This window comes from Rhinopithecus bieti, unplaced genomic scaffold (assembly GCF_001698545.2).
Source record: "Rhinopithecus bieti isolate Rb0 unplaced genomic scaffold, ASM169854v2 scaffold_6708, whole genome shotgun sequence".
NCBI lineage: Eukaryota > Metazoa > Chordata > Mammalia > Primates > Cercopithecidae > Rhinopithecus > Rhinopithecus bieti.
In genome coordinates, this window is record NW_016806329.1 from 1747959 (window position 1) to 1756080 (window position 8122).

General features: G+C 34.3%; 1 protein-coding gene and 1 long non-coding RNA gene across 2 annotated transcripts in view; one reads left to right on the top strand and one right to left on the bottom strand.

Moving 5' to 3' along the window:
• STPG2 (sperm tail PG-rich repeat containing 2) overlaps positions 1–8122 on the top strand; it is a 669788-nt gene that overhangs the window by 606469 nt on the left and 55197 nt on the right. The window lies entirely within an intron of this gene.
• LOC108531863 (uncharacterized) overlaps positions 5526–8122 on the bottom strand; it is a 59979-nt gene continuing 57382 nt past the window's right edge. The window contains exons 4-5 of the long non-coding RNA XR_001886305.1: positions 5867–5905; positions 5526–5687 (exon numbers count right to left, since the gene is read on the bottom strand). This is a non-coding gene — a long non-coding RNA (uncharacterized LOC108531863). The remainder of the gene's footprint in view (positions 5688–5866; positions 5906–8122) is intronic.

The following is an 8122-nucleotide window of genomic DNA, read 5'->3' on the forward strand; positions in this document are numbered from 1 at the left end:
TTTATTTTTTTTATTTTATTTTGTCTTGACCATCCCTTTCCCAAACATTTAAAATTATAATATTTGGCAAAATAAGTTGTTTTACTGCCAAGAAACTGAGTTTCCTTTGAACACTGTAAATACAGATCATTAATATAGAGTTTAACTGCATTTATTTAGTTTTTGAGATCTATTCTTTTCAAACTGAACGGCATAATATATTACTCCCTTGTATTGCCTTATAGAATCTGAATACTAAATGCAATACTAGAAAGAAAATTCAGAGAGAGTAGCTTGTCACATAAAAACGAATACTGTACAAAAAGTTTGTGGTGGTTTTAAGGCTAATATTTCATTTCTAATATTTAATTTGATATTTGAGCATTACAAACTGATATCTTGTATTTTTGTATATCAGGTTTCATGCTACACTTTAGCTTAGGGAGAAATAGAATTGCATAAATAAAATTTGGTGACTTAAAAAAGAAAATAGGAAGAAACTACTAGGAATAATAGGATAAAGGAAAGGAAAAATAAAAGCAGAATAAGAAATATTCTATGTACAAAATGAAAAGGACTCAACCAGAAGAACTATATGGTCTGTCACAATTTATTTGCCTTTTAAATTGTTTATTATATATCTATATTCAATATAGATATTCAATTCTTCTCTGAAACACTAAAATATGAGTTCTGAAGAATGGAAACACTGTCATTTGTTAGCTACATCAGAAACATTTGTTAATTATTTTACATTATCATTTTTTCTTTTTTATTTTATCAGCAATGGATATGGTTTAATTTAGGATTTAGGAAGACAGTGTAAGTATGTGGCATATATATTTTCTTAATGTTGCATCATTCCATACATTTAATTATTATGATGGCAAAATGCTAATGTCACATTGTGTAAAAGCTTGTGGAATAAAAGATATTGTTGTAGCTATCTTTGACCACTGTTTGCTTCCTGGTCATAAATATTCAAGTATCTCCCACAAAAAAAATCCTTACTCCTTCCTCAAAACTAGAATCCCATTACAGCATTTGCTTGAAGTCTATAATCTCATCATTTAAGTCATATCAGTTTCTGAGTGATGCTCCCCAGGGCTGGTATCTCAGGATCAGCTACTTGGACATAGCTTCTCTTAGTCCAAAGGCAAACCAGGAAGTTAATTTATTTGCCCTCCATTGATCAAATATATAATGTGGAGGCAAAGACCAGATGACTTCTAGACACATGTAAGTAAAAGAGAGCAGAGCTGTAGGCACATAAACATCACAGATCCACAGCAATTCTAAAATTTAGCCAGGCAAATGAATTTGTGAGTTCTTTGATTGGGGCAATTCTGCTCCTCTGGATTGATTCTTTGTTGTTCTTCACTCTGCCCACTAAGTAAATGTTCATTTTCTGTGAGGAAGGCATTTATGTGCAACTGAAAAGCTTCTCAGGATGCTACCTGCCTGAAGGAATTTGGAGGCAAAAGGCAACTTTTAATTTTAAAATGTCTGTGTCTCTCCAGCTCATGGACATATAAGTTATTTCAAAACCTTGTGGGTTTTCCAGATACCAAATTATAAATTTACTCCATTTGACATAATTCATACCCCTAAATCTCTTTGAGATAACCCTGTTTCTGCTATACGTCAGGGTTCTGTGGGACAATTTTCTTAAAAGTTGTTTGTGTTGAATCAAAGGTGAGTCATTGAGAAATTCCTTAGGACTGATAGTAGCCCATTTGTCCAGCTAAACTGTTCTATAGGGCACCTTGTTAAATCTGTTTAACAGCTTACCAAAGGATTTCACAGTAGGCCTTTGATTTGATATTTACTCCTGAAACATTATGGATTCCATCTTTGCAAAGAGTCCTTTTTCAGTAAGGTAGTTGTTTGTTAGGGGGTGACCAAGGTGGAAAAATAATTTCACCTTTGATCTCAGCAAATACTGGCTTTTTAATATTTTCACCAAATTCTGCTTGAAAATGGAACAGTATCTCCTTTAGTACATCTCATTTCTTATATATTTGGTCATGGAAATCTAAAATAAGACAGTTGGCACTTACAGCATTTTGTATGAAAAATCTTAGCCAGAACTAAGTACATTGGGTACGCTTTTCATATTCCATGTTATTCCTGGCCACACTTTTGATAATTTTGCTGTACTAGCAGCAAATAATAACTTGTATATCCCTTTTTTTCTATAATTTTCTCTGTTGCATACAATAGCAGTTTTCTCACTTCCCTTAAAACTCCACTAATATTCTCCTTGGGTAACTTTAGACCTATTCCCACTAACAATTCCCAAAGTCAATGCTACATGTTTTAGGTTTCTATTACAGCAGCATCCCAATTCCAGATATGAATTATGTTTTAGTTATCCATTGCTGCACTACAAACCACATCAAAAGTTGGTAACTTCAAACAGTAACAATAATCAGTTTATTTGTATACACTTCCTCAATAAGGACTGGGCTGGGTTCTGTTTTGTTTTGCTTTTTCCTCGGGGTCTTACCAGTGTTATTCTTGTGTCTGTGTTTCACTGTTCAGTTTGGAGGCTGTAATGACTGATGTTTTACTCTTTCTATACAGACTAAATGTCTCTTAGTCTCTAGGTGGCCTATCCTGCAAAGTAGCTAGACATATTATAGGATGACTCAGTACTACTGAGAACTGAAAAATTGATGTCTTCAGGCCTTCTTAAGGCCTGGGATCAGAAATCTCAGGACATTACTTTTGCCATGTTCTTTGTCAAAACAGTCCCTGAGGGCATTCTAGATTCAAGGGAAAAGCAGACTCTACCTCTTGACTAGAGAGTGCTAAGGTCACATTTCAGGAGAAGATTAGGAATGGGAGCTTTTGGTGTATCCATCTTAGAAATACAATCTTCCAAAATATATAATACAATACATTAGTATAGATATTTGAACTTCTAACCTCATTGGGTGTTATAATGATATAGTCTCATAAGTTATTCAATTTAGTATCCTATACATTGCAAGAATCTCTTCTTCTTGTGGAAATATAATAAAATATAAAATCTGCCAACCCCCAAATTTCTCCTCACAAATATAGAAAAAAAAAGCCAGTTTTTATCATTGAATGAACATTAAACTGACTACAATTCACATTCTAGGCGATCCCTAAAGAGATGGCAAAGAACAAAAGAATCTAACTCTTCTATAGCCAAGCTGATGCAATCCATCACATACATGTTGAATTCTATGTTTAAATGTTTCCATTCAAAGGAAAAATTAAACTTACATGTTTTCAACAAATAGGAAGTTACATCTTGGAGTCAAATATCTAGGCTTAAACTTCTGAGGAGTCAGGAAGAAAGAGTGCCTCCCTCCTTGATGTTTATATTTCAAAAAATGTTTTCAGAGTTCCCCATGTAAGACATTCCTGGGATCAAAACTGGCAAGAGGCTCATTGAATTTTAAAAAGATTTGCATATATCTCAAAGAGACAGAGAAAAACTTCTACAATTTCAGGTATTCTAATAGAAGACAAGTAGTTCTTCAACGGTTGAGAAAGGAGTTCTCTTTCCCTTTGGCACCAGGGAAAATTTTTAATGTAAATATTTTTTAGATTTGTATCTACCCTATATTCAGCACCATTTTTACCAGATGACCATCTAGGTGTGCACTGAGTGCTTTAAAGAGGAAATCGCTATAGCATTGTAAATTGTACTTTATTGGCAACTAGTCATGGAAATATTCTTTACATGCAATGATAAAGTTGGTACAACTTTTACCATTTATCCTAGGGCATCATTTATTCTCTTCACTGTCCTCTTGCCTTTTAATTGCTTGCTTTCATTATTATTGCCCCATTGAGTTCATCTTCATCACTGCCACTCAAGAGTTCTTTGCAAACCTGATCATGTTACTTTTCTTCTCAAATTCTCCATTAGGTTTTCTGTGCTTTCAGAATAAATTTCACACTTGTTTTCACATTATACGGAGAGTATTGTATGCTTTCTTTTGCCTACCTGTCTGACTTGCTTCCTTACACTTGCACCACTCTTTAGCTATAAGTTAAAATCTTTAGTTAAGCGCATCATGCCTTCTTAAGTCTCTGTGCCTTAGCATGTACTCTTGCTTTCATGCTAAGCATTCTCCTATCCCTTCTTCATATAAACTAATATAATGCCTGTTTATTATTCAAAGATTCAGCTGATACTTTATCTCCTCTGAGAGGTCATTTCTTTCTATGTATAGCTTCTGTCCAGTGACTCTTTTTGATTCTCTCTCCTATGTCTTCTGCATTTCTGTAACTCTGGCACCAAGTCCAAAGCATTTGGTGCCCAAATTTTACCAAATAAATGTTTGATAACTTTAAAAAGGAATAAGTTCTTTGAGGTAGGTCATCTAATTCTGTTGGGGGGCTGAGGTAAGAAGAAGCTGGAAATTTGTTTAACATCTTTTGTTTTTTAAAGAGGAAAATTAAGAAGCTGATAAGCTGTTTTCTCCTTGGGTAAAAAAGCCCAAGATTGCCAATATGTGGGCTTTCTGTGGAGTAACTTTCTTTTAAAGTTACTCCATCTCACTGAGTATGGGTTTGCAGTAACTTTAAAAGAAAATTTTCTGCCAGAATTTGAAATGGTGGACTTAGGTCTCTGCCAAGATGAGGTTAACACCTCACCAGAGTTAGAATATGTTAAGAAATACAATAATCCTAAGTATAAAAATTTGGAAAAAATAATCAAAAAAATTGCAAGTTAGTGAATCAGAAAGAGAAGAGAAGAATGCATTTGCCAAGTAAACTGAGGTCATATGAACTAAATTCCTTATGCTGTAAATGGGTTTAGCTACGTATTTACTTGCCTTTTAATAGGTTTAATTATGTGCTTTTTGCCAATGACTGGTGTTTCAGAAATGGGAACTTCAACATCAGAAGACGGAAAGGATATGGGAAGTCCTAAATCTAAGCTCTTTGAAGGAGAGATGTTTAGAGATATTAAAGGTTAGGAACACAGAAAAAGGGCAGTGGAAATTGGCATGTTAGTTTTCAGATTTCATGCTGCATATGTTGCCTGTTTGGTACTAACCTATACATGCAGACAGTACTTTGTGAGCTGTTTTGTGTTATTACTTCCATTATAACAGTGAAACCAGGAGATACATGGAAGCAATACTCCTTCACTGAGTTTTAAAAAAGTTATCCTAGTGTCTCTATAATGTAACCAATTACTTAGTGGAAATGTACAGTTAGAGGCTGAAAATGGCTATCATTTTTGGGAGGGATGGAGGAAGAGAATCTAATAAAGTGGCACACAGAATAGTAGAATATAAGTAATGGCATGGAAATTAAGAAGAGAGAGAGGGAATAATTAATATTGCCAATGGCTGAAGAGAGGTTAAGTAGAATGAAGACTAAAAGAACTCATTGGCTTTGCCAAGTAGAGAACTATTGGTGGTCTTAGCAAGAACAGTTTATGTAGAATGATGAGGGTAGAAAATGTGGAAATCAGCCTGTCATAAATTAGAATAAATGAGAGGAGGAGTGAGAATATCAATAACATCACTATCATATTTATGTATCCATAACCAATGTGTAATATTGGATTGTATTTGTAAAAAATTTACAGATTATATATCTAGATAATGCTATACTAACTGGCATTGAAATCTATCCTTCTTGAGCTAACACAGCTGTAGGAAAATGAATCTTCCCTGGATTTCTTGGTGTTCCTATGAGGTCCTGACCATCTAAACTACAGAAATTGATACACTATGAGATAATGTTTGCTTTATTTCCCCCAGAAAAAAATGTTCTCTTCATATAGTATGGATACTAGATCTGCAGTCTTTTGTTTCCTTAATTGTAGTCAGTTGATCCCATCTAGAGATTAAGAGTTCTCCTAATTTACCCAGAGCCAAACACTTACATTCTGGGGTAGGGACCTTCACCCTCTTCAGAAAGAGACCTTTGAAGGAAATAAGAGAATTATTTCCCTGTATGTTTACATTTCAAATGAAGAGAAAACCCTGAGTAGTAAACTCAGAGATTCTAGTGTTATTTTCCCTCTAGAAGCATATTTACACTCAAGTATAAGAACTCAAAATTCTTTCCCTTTTCTTCCCAATGTGAATATGCTTACATTAGGAATAAAAAGTTTTCCTCCCTTAATTTAAGAGGGAAGGAGGGACAACTGTCCCTCTACTATATAAGCCCCTAGATCCATATTTTCAGAGTCTCTCTCCCACGGTACCATCTTTGCATATGTGTGGAACTATCTATTTGACTATACGTGGCCTCTCATCTGGTCACCTAGGTGGTACTAGCCTTGGGGGACCAGTGCTACAATATTACTCTGGCTGCTGTTATTGTAAGAAAATAAAGCTCTGATTTCTGTTCCAGATGTCTGATATATCTACTATTATCTATTTATCTGTCTCTCTATCTGTCCATCTGTATTAGTCTGTTTTCACAATGCCAATAAACACATACCTGAGACTGGGCAATTTATAAAAGAAAGAGGTCTAATGGACTTACAGTTCCAAATGGGTGTGGAGGCCTCACAATCATGCTGGAAGGCAAGGAGGTGGAAGTCACGTTTTACATGGATGGCAGCAGGCAAAGAGAGAGAGCTCGTGCAGGGAAATTCTTGTTTTTCAAGCCATCAGATCTAGTGAGACTTATTCACTATCATGAGAACAGCATGGGAAAGACTCACCCCCATGATTCAATTACCTCCCACTGGGTTCCTCCCATGAACTGTGGGGATTGTGGGAGTTACAATTCAAGATGAGATTTGGGTGGGGACACAGGCAAACAATATCACCATCTATCTATCTATCTATCAATATATAAATGTGAAAGTAGGGTAACATCTCAGACTCATCACAGTTTCTGACTTACCATCAGCTAGACCATGTTTTCTTGACCATCATATAGTTGCCATAGATGAACAACTGAGTTCTAGTTATTGCAATGTGAGTGGAAATGATGTCTGTCACTTCCAGGCCTGATTCTTAAACATTATTTGTTTTGTCCTCTATGTATTTTCTCTTTCTGTTCAACTGGGATTGCCAGAGATCTTGGAAACCACTTTTTGAAAATGGCTGATTTGCTATGAGTCTGGGTTTCTGAAAGACTGCCTACTTACCCACTCCTCTCACCTCCTTTACCTTGCTGGCCAGAAACATTGATTCTTCACTACTGTTTGAGTGAGACATAAATTTCTATTTTGTCTATTTGCTAGAGCAGTTAAGAACAATGCTATATTTACACATGATAGAGTGGGTAAGAGCTTATTTTAGGGACAGATTGCATGTAAATAAATTACTAACTGTTTGATCTTCAGCAAAATACTTAATCTTTCTGTTCCTCATTTGCTCATCTGTAAACTGGGATAACTCTTAGGGCTTTTCTTGAGATTAAATTAATATATTTAAAGTGCTTAGAACAATGTCTAGCACATAGAAAATAGCCTGAAATACTTTGTTATTATTATTATTATACATTCATTACTTGATTTTTCTCTTAAGATAAGTTTTCAAGAATAATCTCTGTAGACAAATGTAGATTTAGTTCATTTATTTTGATGATTAGATTATATTCCATTTTATTAAGGCCCATACTTAGTTATTTCTTGAATACAAACTATAAGAACACAAGTGTGAAGAACATGTAACAACTTCAGAATTGTAGTTATTTCTGTGGAAGAAAGAAAGAGGGGAGGGGATGCAATTGTGATGGAATTTTGATAATTATGGGTGGTAAATACATAGATTTCTTTTATATTATACCTGTATTTTCTCCAATTTTGAAATACTATATAATTAAAATAAGTTGCACATTACTTTGTATGAACTTTTTCTAACAAACAATAAATTTTCATATAAATTGGTGCATTTTACTCATTTATAGCTTTTTTTCTAAGTCATTTATAAGTTTTGTGTTTTTCTGTACCATTAATGGAATAGTGCAGTTTTGAATATAGCCCAAAGTATTCAATTCTTAAACATGGATGGTATAAATATGACATAGTAAACTTAATCCAACTATTAGTATTGCTATATTTTGTTGAATCTAATATACCATCAAGTGTAAAAAGCCTCATTTTACATAGCATTAAGAAAGAAAAATATTCTGAGTTTAAGAAACCATGAAGTATAAGATGCATTCTAATTTCAGAGAT